At 38.4% G+C, this 14,055-nt stretch overlaps 1 pseudogene; it reads left to right on the top strand.

Moving 5' to 3' along the window:
• Window positions 1-473: 473 nt before the first annotated feature.
• Window positions 474-947, top strand: LOC102853621 (annotated as a pseudogene).
• The last annotated feature ends 13,108 nt before the right edge of the window (window positions 948-14,055 follow it).

Raw genomic sequence — 14,055 nt, 5'->3', positions numbered from 1 at the left:
TGAAGCTGTAAACAATCTCAATCTCTTCGCCATCCATCCTGATGCTACCAATTGGTCCAGTGGTGAGAATCTTTGTCTTCTTGACATTGAGCCTCTGTCCATACTGAAGGCTGCAGTCCTTGACCCTCTGCAGCAAGTGCATGAGGTCCTCCTCAGTTTCAGCAAGCATGTTTGTGTTTAGGGTATCATTTACAATGCAATAATATTATATAGTGTTGGTTCTGTTGTTCCTTGTGCTGTTGAGTCTTTTTGGACTCCTTTCTGCTCTATAGGATAGAACAGAACTGCCCCACAGTCTTCTCAAGGCTAGAATCCCTATGGAAGTAGATCTCCAGTCTTTTTCCCTTCAGAGCCAAATGAATGTGTTCAAACTACTGATATTTTGGTGAGCCATCAAGTGCATAACAATTATGCCACTAGGGCTTCACAGACACTACCATCTCAGCAGCACATTGATGAGCTCACACCTAGCCATGGTCAATCCCATCATGCACTTGAACACCACAGTCAATGGCCAACCTTTAGGCCACACCTCTTTAAGCTGTTAGCAGACAAAGTCCCAAAGACAGCAGGAAATGTCCATGCTCTGAGTACTGGGGAGAAAGGATTTGGCTCCAGGGGTTCTTGCTTTCATAGAAGCATTCCTGGGAAACAGGGTGATGACTTTACAGTCCAAAATGGTACTGAGGGCCAAGTTCATCTACTGGGAGAAGTTGAGTGATGAGGACTTCATCCTGAAGCACACAGGTCCTTGCATGCTGTCCATGGCAAATGCTGACCCCAGTAAAAACAGTTCCTAGTTTTCTGTTTATACTGATAGGACGGAATGGATGGATGGCAAGCTTGTAGTCTTCAGCAAGGTGAGAGAAGCCATGGAGTGCTTTGGGTCCAGGAATTCCTTCACTGGCAAGAATATCACCATTACTGACTGTAGTGGACAACTCTAACGTGGTCTGTATTTCATGCCTTCTCTTAATCAGCAGACCATTCCTTCTTTAGCTCCAGAGATCAGCCTGCTAGCTCCAGGGTGCATGCAGTACCTTTTAATCTTTGTGCTCTTTCTACAGTACTTTGGCTTCCATGTGTTTTTTTTTTCTTCCCCTCCAACTTTAGCAGACTTGCAGAGTTAAGTTTATGATTCTGGAAGAAAAACTAGACAACAAAACAGCAACAACAAAAAACCCAAAACAATTATGCCACTTGATTTCTTTTTCTAGAGAATGATTTCTTTTTAGTATTTCATATAACTATTTAATGACTTTTATTTAACAAATTTATTTTGGCTGATTTCTACTGAACATGTATCACATGTACTATGTCCCAGGCAGGTTCTGGGGCTGACAGTGTAAGACAAGACCAAATTCAGTCCTTGCCATTAAACTCTAGATGCCCACTGCGAAATAGGAGTGATCAACATTCTGATTGTGGGGAGAAGTGCTGTAGATAAAGTGAGAATAGGTGCTAAGAGAAAACAGAGGAGGAAGTGCTGACCTATCATTGCAGGATGGTTAGTGAAGGTGTTCTAGAAGAGGTAACATGGCTATTGCATCTTGACCAGGAGGAGTTTGGTAGACAATGTGCTGTCAGAGGTGAAACATAGACTTGCAGCTATTTAATTGAAATTGACAGGAATAGTCATTAAAGCAGAAAAGGGCTACATTATGGGCATCGTGAGGAGTCTGTTGCTGGCACAGCTGCTTTGAGAAATTCAGATAAAGGTCATTAGCGTGTTCTTTTTTCCTTCTCTCCTGGCTCTTTCCACCTGTCTACCAGTATGTCTGATTCTCTTTCATGTAGATGCCTTCCTCCTCATCATAGGAAAGATAGATACAGGCAGTCCCCAGTTCACATCATTAACCTCATGACCCAAGAAGCTCAAGTTCATATAGTCTCAGTGGTAGACTCCTATTTGCTGGCTCTGATCTCATGCTCATGCCGGCTTACTCGCCGTGCCCAGGGAAAGGGGGGGAATCTCCGACTGGCTGAGTCTGAGTTCACCTGTGCAGAAGAGGTTGGAGAACATGACCAGTAGCCTTATCTTTGTTATGTAATTAGAGACACAGAGAGGCAACTCTGTGAAGAAATGACTGGAGGACGTGTGGTGGTAGTTGATGGTGGGTGACTAAAGACACAGAAGTAGGAATTGTCCACCGCAGTAGACATGTTTAGACAAATTTAACTCATTTCCACAAGAAATTTGACAAGGGTTCTTAGCATTAGGATTAGCATTTGGGATTTATTTTCTCTTAAGTTCACTTATGTACTTACCTAAGGAGTTTATACTTTTTCAGATTATTTAGAGGATTCTGTCTTATTTTAGGAGATAAGGCTTTCTGCAGAAGAGTAATAGTGAAAAGCTTTCTTAAGGCCTGGGGCAAATTGTAGCTTGCCTTTTAAAACTCTTAAATCTTTTTTATGCAGCTAAGGTATGCCAAGCAAACATCAAGAGGAAAAGCAGGCAGACTGTGTGAGAGGAGGAGGTAGTGGTACACCCTGTGTGCCTTGGTGATGATGGGGAGAAAGACCACTGTGGACTTTTGTGGACCATGTGACAAAATACCTTTTTCTTTTCAATAACTTCCTTGCATCAATCAAAGCCCATAATATGTTCCATTAGCCTAGCGGTGGAGATGTTCAGAGGGAGATGAAGAAGTAGGCTGGTTAAGCACTTCTATAAAGGCTTAGTCCAACTCAACTAAAAAAAATCATTGCCAAGTGCCCATCAACAAATGAATGGATAGAGAAGCTGTGGTATGTTCACACAATGGAATACTACATTGTATTGAAAAACAAGGAACTCATGAAATATATTCAAAATGGGTGACCCTGGAGGACGTTATGCTGAGTGAAATATCTCAGACACAAGAGGACAAATACTGCATAGTGCCGCTGTTGTAAAACAGAACTGACATCGGGGTTTGGGGGAGACTGAGAAAGATGGGATAAATAATGTTTACTGCATTGAAACAGATGAGGGAGAGAACTATTTAAAAGGAATATATGATTAGGTATTTTTGTCATGACAGGAGTCCAGACAAAGGCTGCATAGTGGAGTGGACTTGGGGGGAGGGATTGTATAACAATGAGATAATTTTTCTTTTACTTTTCAAAGAGAAGAGTGAATTGGGGGGTGGGGTGGGCAGGGAGAAAAGTGCAACAATGAATGAATGGAAATCCAAAGTCTCTGTAACTTTTCATTAAAATTAATAATAATAATGAAAAAAATGAAAACAAACAAACAAAACCCCCTCATTGCTGTTGAGTTGGAACTGACCTTCCAGTGGGTTTTCAGAGGCTGTAAATTGCACTGGGGGAGATTGCTGTCTTTCTTTCATGTAGCAGCTGGTGCATTTGAACCACCTGCCTTTGGGTTGACAGTGCAACTTTTTGCTCTCTAGGTCACCAAGACTCCCTTGTTAGTCTGAAAGAACTTAAAACTCTGAAACTGTGATGCGATGGAGAGAACTATGTTTTCTAGAGTTCAACTCTGGGAGAGATGGGCAGTGGAGAAAAGCTGCTTGATACAGAGGTAAGAATTACATGGTGGCCACATCGCTTTTAGAGGAGGTTTGTTTTAGTTGCTGGGTGCTGGTGAGTTGATCCCAACTCATATCAACCCCATGTGACATAGGAGAACTGCCCATAAGGTTTTCTTGACTATGAAAATATACCCTTGTGAGAGCTGATCTCTAGGTCTTTCTCTCACAGAGCCCCAGGGTAGGTTTGAACGGCCAACATTTTGGTTTGCAGCTGAGTACTTAGCTGTTGCACAAGCAGAGCTTCTTGCATCGGGTTAACTGTGTGGTTTCCAGTGGCTGAATAGGCATGTGAATCTGGAGGCAGACCCCTTCAAAGTGTCTTGATTCTCATCTGACTAAACACAGAACACGTATAGGATAAGATTGGGTAGAATAGCAGAGACATTCACAAGGCTTGTGTAAACCTAGTACAGTTGTATCCAGGCTCATTCATTGTTTGAAGGTCTTTTATGAAATTATTAGTTCCAGGGTATTGGCTATGGAGGCTCTGTTTACCATACATTCATTCCTATAGTAAATTCTGGACAAATAGAGTCTGTATTTGACTTTTTTTTTTTATCAAAGTTACTGACAGTGTCCTTAAACTTGTGACTCACAAACAATAAAAGTAATTATTTGTAAATAATAAAAATAATACAAGGCAATCACTATAAATGTAGGCCTATAAGTACAACTAATTGCATACGACATCTGTAGTATTGTTTTTCTGCTGAGCCTTTCTCTATGTGGCACCTCTCACCTCTCGCTCTTTCTGCTTGGCTGAAGTCCTTTATGGCTATGATTGCATTGTTCCCTTCTTTGATACCATTTGGTCCTTGTAATGTATCCTCAAGGGTCAGATCTTCTCTGGATCTATTGTGAATGAAGATTCATTTTGTGAAGATAAAGATTTGCTACCTTTCCCCTCTAGAGTCTCTTGCTATTGCTGCTGCTGTTCTTCAGGCATGCCAAAGTCTGGAGATTGCATTGCCCTGTACTGACATTGCATTACCCTGTACCAACTTGATTTTTCTTGGGCTCATTTCTTACTTTTTGAGTTCTTGCTCTGTTTTGAAGGCCAAATTTTCATTTTGGTGACCTCTGCTAATGACTGATTGCAGGCCTTCTGAAATCATTAAGGCAGTGGTTTTTTTAAAAAAAATATTTCTTTTTCTACTACTCATAGAAAAAAGTTAATTTGTATTGTGTCTGGTATACAAATACTGATATACCTGGAACAGATGTTTCTTGGAACAATATTACTATTATAGCATAAGATACACTCTACCTCTTTCTACTCAATACTATTTCTTTTCTTTATTGTTTTTTTCCACTGCTCTCCATTGCTATTGAGCTTAATATAGATATATATATTATTGCAATTTTGGTAAAATTAACAGAATAAACAATTTGATAATTCGAACATCGTTCAAATCTACCAGCTGCTCCTTGGAAGAAAGATGGACAATCTCCTTCCATACAATTTATTATCTCTGAAAACCCACTGGAGGGATATCTACGAATGAATTCTAACTCGAAGGTACACAACAAACAATAATCCTGTTGTTGTTGTTATGTGCTGTCGAGTCGTTTGCGACACATAGCGACCCTATGTACAACAGCCCTAAACCCTGCTCTATCCTGTGCCAATCGCATTGCCTCTGACACACCCATCCTCATTACCCCAGAATGCTTTGATTTTACAACTCATTCTGTTTGGAAAACACCGTTCTAAAGTTTCTCTCCCTTGCGAGGGGCTTAGAAGGTAGAAATCCTCTGGCACATTCTTTTAAGGCTATCTTTACGGAATTTCTGGCAGGATGATACCACTCTCTCTTGGTAGGCAAGTACGTATGATCTTTCAGTGACTCAGTGGCAGCTTTTCTAGTTACCAAATAGGAATAACTTGAAAAATTTTTACTGCCTTTACGTTGGACTGACTTATACCTGATCTTCCACGGCAAGGGAGGAAATTGACCATTTTTCTCCTTTGGAACCACTATACCCTTTCAGTCAAATTTTCTTTACTCAATTTTATTCTGATAATCATTAGAACAACTCATTGCTAATAAAATTTGTTGTGACATTTCTTTACAAAATCAACATTAAAAAAAATCCAGTTTCACGTAGTTAGTTAACAGAGGTATGAATTCTGTTTGCCTGTAACTAGATTTCAAAATCTGATAGTTTCTGAAAAGTTTCTATGTTTTACTTCTTCAACGCCCTCTCAAACCCTCAAACCCCAAAGTTGCCAACAGTCAATGTTATCAGTTGTTTGAACTTCATCGTCTCTAAAGTGATTAGAGAAACTCATCAGAATCCTTTGGAAAAGCAAAGAAAAGGATCCTTTTCCTTAGCGAAGGAATCCAGATTCTGTGTAGAATAGAAAGAAATAGAGCCAAAAAGATCCATCCACACTGTTAGTCTTCCCTACGGGTTTGGTCATGTGACCTAATTTTGACCAATTAGATATAAGCTGGGAAGCCTTTGCTTTCCTGAAGTGGGGGTTGCTTCTTCCTGCTTATTTTGCCTAAAAAGGGAAATACCTGAAAGGTGAGAAGACATCTTGCAACTAAAATGTAATACATACAAAGATAAGGAACTACAAATTAAATATTATGGAGTAAAAATTTAGAGAAAGTCTACATCCTTAATGGCAATCAATGGAATGGCACCATGCTTGGAGTGTCCACTTATAGATTTCTGGTTATGTGAAGACAAAGTAAAGCCTTTAAATTTTTGCACCAGATTACTCTGTGATCTGTAATGAAATAAATACATATCTGATTCTCCCTTTAATATTTCAGTTTCTACATCTCTTATTTTTTGAAGGACATGTGATAGCTACAAATTATTGTGATAGTCATTTTGGGTCTCAGTATTTAGAATCAGATGAATACTGTTGAACTTCCGACTGAGAGAAGCTTTTTTCCAGACTATCCCAGTAGGGTCCATATGCTTTGACTGTTGTGTTCATTTAATTTTCCTACGTGATTCAAGCATTAAAGAGCCATAGCTATCTTGAAACAAGACTAAATGAAGTTATTCTCAGATCTAGAAATGTTTTCATTTTTAGTAGCTGAGAATTAAGAGTTGATCCAACTCATTATTTTAACATATATTAATATAAAATTTATTAATGAGCTATTTTACAATTCATATGTATGTATTTTTTTTTTCACATCATCTCTGAAATCTCGTTTGGATTTTATACTTCTTTCACATCACCCTTTGGATCAGTCACATTTTGAGTGCTCTGATAGCTGCATGTAGCTAGTGGCTACCATACCGGACAGTGAATGATATTCTCTCTCACACAATGGCAATTATCAGTCTACCAGCAGCCTGATTGTTTTACTCTCTTCACCGATTCCAACCTTGCACTTACCCTCAAAAGAACAGTGCTCTCAGTAACTGTCTCCTCTGTTTGGATCTGAGACTGACTCCCATGGCAGGAGACATTACTACATAATATCTAAATGTTCTGGAGGTGTTTACTTTGAGTAATTGCAAGAAGTTGTGCTGCAATCCCAAAGGCACATAGTTTGAAGCCATTAGCTGCTCTGCAAGAGGATGGGTAGTCTCCTCCGGTGTGATTAACTGCTGGAGGGACAGCTATGGGTTGGTCTGACTCTACAGTAAACGACAACAACAATACATCATGTTCTTTTAAAGGGCCAGCTACACAGGATCAGAAGGACAACAGCAATCTACCAAAACAGTCACTAACCTAAAAACAACTAACCTAACAACTAATCTAAAAAGTTTAAGGTAAAACTCAAGGACCAATGAATTTAAGGTTGCAGAATATAATAGATGAATTACATATCTAGGAATTATTGTGTTAGTCTATGTTTTGTTGTATATATTTTCAAAAACACCAACTAACAAAATATATTTCTATTATATATATAATATATATATATATATATATATATATATATATATATAAATAATAATATATAAATATATATATGTTGTTGTTGTTGTTATGTGCCGTCAAGTCGCCTGTGACTCATAGCGACCCTATGTACAACAGCCCTAAACTCCGCTCTGTCCTGTGTCAATCGCACTGTCTCTGACACTCCCATCCCAATTATCCCAGTCACTGAATCAATCCACCTCATAGAGGGCCTTCCTCTCCTGCGCTGTCCCTCCCCCCTCCCAAGCATGATGTCCCTCTCTAAGGACCGGTTTCTCCTCACAACATGTCCAAAGTATGTTAGACAGAGCCTCAGAATCCTTGCCTCCAAGGAGCCACCCGGTTTAACCCTTTCCAGGACAAATCTGTTTGTTTTCCTAGCAGTCCATGGTATTCTCAGTACTCTTCTCCAGCACCACAGCTCAAAGGCATCAATTCTCCTTCTATCCTCCTTGGTCATTGTCCAACTCTCTGATGCATAACAGGTGATTGCGAAGACCATGGCCTGTATCAGACGCACCTCTCAGACATAAATATATATATAATCTTTAAAAATCCTGAAAACTGAGGACAGCTAATAAGCCAGACACTAGCTAGTTTATTCCATTTAGAAAGATACATTAAAGACACTGTTTTCTGTGTAAGTAGAAAATAAAGGCAATAAAACCCCCTTAGTCTTTTAAAAATTAATTTTAATGAAAGTTTACAGAGACTTAGGGTTTCCAGTCATTCATTGTTGCACTTTTATCCCTACCCACCTCCTCCCCCTCCAATTCACTCTTCTCCTTGAAAAGAAAAACTTTCATTGTTATGCAATCCCTTCTCCCAATTCCACTCCACTATCCAGCCTTCACTCTGGACTTCTGTAATGACAAGAATACCCATTCACATGTCCCATTTTTAAAATGACAACTACAATGACAATATATATTATAAGATGTTTGGTTATAAAAACATAGTTTTAAAAAATAGAAAGCCAAACAAATCCATGGAATGGGCTGTGCATGTTTGTGAGATTCTGAACTTGAAACCAGTAACTGTACTTTTAAAAGCCCCCCCCCCCCTTGTCGTTTAATGTGCTCTATGACAGCCTTGCTTATGGAATCTGTTAATTTTGTCCTACTTTTGTAACATCATTTTCACTTTCTTTCCAGTACAATTAAGATTGTGTCTATTAAACTTTCCCAGTTTAATTAGGTATTTCCTTGCTTAATCAAGCAAGGTTCTTCAGAAAATCTTTTTTTGTGTGTATGAGGTGTGGCTGATGAAAGAAAAATTCCCTTCACTGTCTTAAAAAGGAAATCATGAAAAAAAAAGATGATGAAATAAGTTTTAGGCACATCTACTCTTTTGAGAGTATTTGAAAGTCAGCAAAAAATATAAAGTCCTATGGTATTACTACCTTTTAAGATTATATAGTTAAAGACCATTTTAGTACATTTTCATCCAGTTTTCACAATTAATTAAAAAAACCTCAATAGAACAGAAACCTATATGAAAGATATAAAGATTATTAGTTATATTATAGTGGACCTGAGATTAATTTAGGTCATACACATTGCTAAGCTTTCTTGCAAAAGAAACTGCAATCGTACCAAACTCTTAGTTTTCCACCAAATTCTTTGTGTTGACTGGATGGCTTAGCTCTCCATTGGAGAGAGACAGAGAAAGTTTTTCAACTGGTAAAACAAGGAAAGATGACTTTATAGAATGGGATAGCATATGACTTAGTGAAGAAAGACTTCAATTTAAAGTTAAGCTCTAGTACTTTTTAGTCATATGACTGTAGGTAAATCCATTAGCTTTCTTTGCCTATAATATGGTGTTGTTTTTGCTGTTTATCATAGAGCCGGACTGACCCACCGCTGACCCTCCAGGGGTTTTTCAGAGGCAGTAATCACATGAGAGGAGATTACCCATCATCTCCCATGGAGCAGCTGGCAGAATTGAACCATGTGCCTTTGAGATTGCAGCAGATTCTTCTTATCACTAGGCCATCACAGTAAGAGAATATTATCTACCTCGCAATGTCTGGCAATCTCCTTTCAAAAATCAGCCACTGGAAACCCTATGGATTACAACAGTCTGATTAACAACTAGTGGTAGGGATGGCATAGGATCAGGAAACATTTTATTGTGTCTGGCATGAGGTTGAGATGAGCTAGGGGCTAGTTTGACAGTAGTTAGCAGCAACATTATAAGTTTGCTGGACTTGGAACCCTTGGAGGATAGAGAGCATATTTTTTTGTATTGGCGATGCTGCACACTAGGACTTGAGTAACAGTTGCTGGATAAATATTTACAGAATGACTTGCATTAAATGAAACTATATTCCCAAAATTACATTTAAACTTTGTTATATAAATTAGTACAAATTATTTTTCTTAATCTGCTTTTTGCTAAGTTTAGTCTTATATTGTAAATTTTTTGTTTGTTTCTGAATTCTTTCTCTTAGCATATTTTAAAAAATAGATTAATGCAATTGTAATCTCTGTATAAACTTCAATAAAAACAACCTTGCATATGAAAAAAAATAGATTAATGCAATTGCAGGTATTATCAGTTCATTCCTTAATTGCTTCTAATTGCTTAGAAATATTGCAAAATGTAATATTCATGGCAAATATACCACATGTTGTTTATTCAACTGCTGATAGATGTTTTTGTTGATACGAGCTGTTGTACATAAAGCTGTTATAGGTATGTATCTTTGTAGATGTCATTGCATGGACATATATTTATTATTTTTTGAAAGTAAATATCTAGGAATAGAAAGATTAGAGTACAGTCATAGTATATTTTAAAAAATAATTTTTGTTACATTGCAAATCTAATTAGACTGGATTTTTTCCCTTTTCTTTAGAGAACAAATTTTCAAGGGGAAGGAGAAAAAGAAAATGACTTGAGTTGGGGATATTTTATTACCTAAACCTTTCATAACGACAGTGTGAAAAGTAGTCTGGGTAAAGAATATGGTTGGTGGCAGCCCTTATCCCTAAGAGAGACAGAGTTGCTTTGCTTTTTAGTTTTGTTTTGTATATGTGTTCTTTTGTTGTCAAACAAAACTGATCTTAAGGAATGCTTTTTATTATGTTCACATACTAACCAACTTAGGCTGGCAATATGGGCTGTGAGAAGTCCTTGGGGGACCTACACTAACAAGTAGATAAGAAGTGATTTGTTGTTAGCATATTCATTGTTTCCATGCGACAGTGGATACCGTTCAGTCTATTTTTCAAACAGCTGCTTGAATTGTCTGAACCTATGAACTTCCTGAAAGTCTAGCCACCAAACTCCATTAGGAGAGTCAATGACTGCTCAACTAATGGGTAAAATAAATATGTTATTCCCTGTCTCAGTGCACGAGTCTTCCTCAACTAAGGCTTACAGATACGTTTCCTTTCAAGAGACCATGAACAAGAAAATTACAGGCCTATTTGAATTAGTTAAATTCAACATGAAAGTGGCTTGTACTTTTTTAGTACAGAGAAAATAGTGGAACTTCATTTAAAAAATGTATTCAGACAGCCATCAGGACAAACTATGTATTTGCACAGAAAAATTCTTCACAAAAACTAAACGAAAGCCTTAGTTATTGAATTTTTTCTCCTAGTAGCAGCTAGTGCGTTTGGACTGCTGATTCTTCACTTAGCAGACTGATGCATAATGAACATACTATATTGCTACAGCTCCTTAGTCTTTGTGGAAAATGCAAATCAAAAGTGTGAGAAGACTCGATTACTTAAATTACCTAAAGCATTGCAAAAATAGTCCCATATAGAGATAAGCCTACTATCTACAAGTCTTTCCCATCCATTGATTAAAATAGATTCCCTAACAAGCGTATGCATCTATTAAATTATTTATATCAATAAAGTCTCACATACTTTAGGCATGTCTTTAGGAAAGTCAACAGACATTGGATCAGCACGTAATGCTTGAAAAAGTGGAGCCTCAGCAAAAGAGAAGATTCTCAATGAGATGGATTGATCCAGTGTCTGGGGAGAAATGGGCTGAAGTGTGTTGGAGATAATAAGCATGTTGCAGGTTAGGACAGGCTTCAGATCTTTTGGACTAGGGTAACTATGACTTGTCCTTGATGGCACTTAGCAACAAGTGCAGCCAGGGTATCAGAGTGCTCCTTAAAGGCAAGAATGGTGATACTTCTCATATACTTTGGGCATGGTATTAGAAGAGGTCTCTCACCATGCATAGAAGAGTGGAGGGTTGGTGAAAGAGAGATGGATTTATACAATGCCTACAGCAAAGGGGCACAAACATAGCAAATATTGTAAGATGTTGCAGAATTGGGTAGGGCTTCATTTTGTTGTACACAGGATCACCATGAGTTGGAGCCAATGACATAGCATCTAACACAAAACCATGGACTTACAAGGAAACTGATAATGCAGTGGCCAATACTTAGTGCCAGTTTGAATTTGTCAGTCACTCTCCACTGTAAAGGCTGATAGCCTAGGAAATTCTGAAAGGCAATTCTGCTCTGGTCTATAGGATCCTTGTGAGTTGAAAGTAATATGATAGCACACATCACCACCACCACCAACCGTGATTTGTAACAGAAATCACTACATAGCAAAATATGAAGTCTTGATTGAATGCCAGTTATTCCTTTGTTCTGTTTCTTTCATAGCTGTTTAATAGATCTTAATATTAGAAAATGTAGTACAAGCAGATACCTAGCAAACAGTAAAGACATCGAGACACGGTTTTAGTTATTTATATAATGAGTTTTATTTACATTGTATTTCATTCATGTGTGTTGTGGTATTCCCTCCCTTTCAATCATCTTACTAATAATTACCTTTATGAAAGCGTACAAAGCAGCTAGTTCATGCCACCTGCTCTAATAGTCCCCTTTTAGATAACCCGTTTCTGATTTGCCCATCCCTATCAAACTAATACTCTGAGGGAACTAGCATGTCTTTTTTGCTGAAGAATCCTCTGCATTCACAAGCAAAATCCAGTCCAGAGCAAGCCATCATCATGCTGCAGCAGTCAACTCTAGCTCACAGCATGGATCATCCATTCTTCCTCTGGTTAGATTCTGGTCAACTTACCCTCAGTCATCTGTATTGAGGCTTAAACGGGCATCAGCTGCAAGCTCAGGAGTCCACACTTCTCCTTGTATTCCAGAACTATTTCTTGCTCAGCACTAGTCCTTACATGGGGCCAAGTCAACAAACCAATGGTCCTCAAGACTCCTTGCTCCTTAAGACAACAAACCTTCCACGCTCATCCACATGCTTGTGCCTGCTAGGTGGGCAGTGCTGAAGGAACATGTCCAAGTTCAGCCTGTGTCTCCCTTGTTGTATTCCTCCCACTCTCTCCCCTGTGGATCCAGGTGATCACTACAAGTGAGCATACTCCAGCCTCAAGTCTTGGAAGTTGAGTTTGGTGGGCTGCCTGCCTCAGAACCCAAACAGCTTGTCCCAGTATTGAAAAGTAAGTCTCTTCTTTTCTTTTTTTCTTTTTTCTTCTCTCCATACTTGCTTGCCCTTCTTTAAAATGTGTTATCTCTTCAGAGTTCCAGTGTGAGTCCAACTCATTCAAAGGCAAACCTCCTCCTAGTACTGGGTGGGACTCATACTTTCTCTTCGACCAAGCCATAACAGCCTCTACTATAGTCTACTTTTGACAAGTTTATCTCCTGGACAAATGTTCTCTTTTGATATTTCAAATCCAGTACTGGCCAAAGGCAGAGTTACAAGACTTTCTAATTCCACAATATACAGTGTTCATTTTAATAAAATATTTTTCTTCTACTTTTCCCCCTGCATATAGCCACCCTTACACTCAGTGCTTTATCTATATGCATTTTACCCCACACAATCATTCATACACACTCTATTCATACAATTGACTAGCACCTATTCATGTCTATTATCGCACTATCCTCCCAAGACCTCAATGAACCTCTCCAATTCTGTCTCCCCCCGACCAACCTCCAACATTTCAGTGGTCATCTCTTCTTCCCCATTTTTCTCCCTTCCCTCCCCACCTTTTTTCATGCAAAAGTTTATGTATTTTGTCTTTTATTCCTTTACACTATGTTCCAAATAATCCCCCATTTACACTGTCTTTCATGTAATCATCTGTATACATTGTATTGTGTATAACCAATTACTATTGATCTCTATTGCCACACTATCCCTTCAAGTCCTCATTGAATCTTTCCTATTTCTTTACCCCTTTCCCCCATTCTGCCTACTAAATTCTGCTGTCCTGGTGATCTCCATATCTTCCCCTTTTCTTTCACCTTCCCCCAGCCCCTTTCCTGAGATTTATATGTATCTTACTAGTTATCCCTCCTTTGTTACAATAATGGTATTATGCAGCATTTGTCCTTATGCAAATGAGTTAGTTCATTCAACGTAATATTCTCTAGTCTCTCCCATTTTATATAGTCTTTTTCAAACTCATTATTCCTAAGTGTTGCCCATGTGTAAATGTATCACTGTTTCTCCATCTATTTGTTTGTTGATGAGCATTTACGCTGTTTCCATTTTCTTGCCATTGTAAGTAATGCTGTTTTGAACATGCGTGTAAAAATTTCCATTTCTATCTCAGTTTTAAATTCCTTGGGGGACATTCCTA

The sequence above is a fragment of the Elephantulus edwardii genome, unplaced genomic scaffold (genome assembly GCF_000299155.1).
Source record: "Elephantulus edwardii isolate Elephantulus edwardi_28Jun2011 unplaced genomic scaffold, EleEdw1.0 scaffold00105, whole genome shotgun sequence".
In the NCBI taxonomy this organism is placed as follows: Eukaryota; Metazoa; Chordata; class Mammalia; order Macroscelidea; family Macroscelididae; genus Elephantulus; species Elephantulus edwardii.
This window is presented reverse-complemented; position numbering and strand designations above follow the sequence as displayed.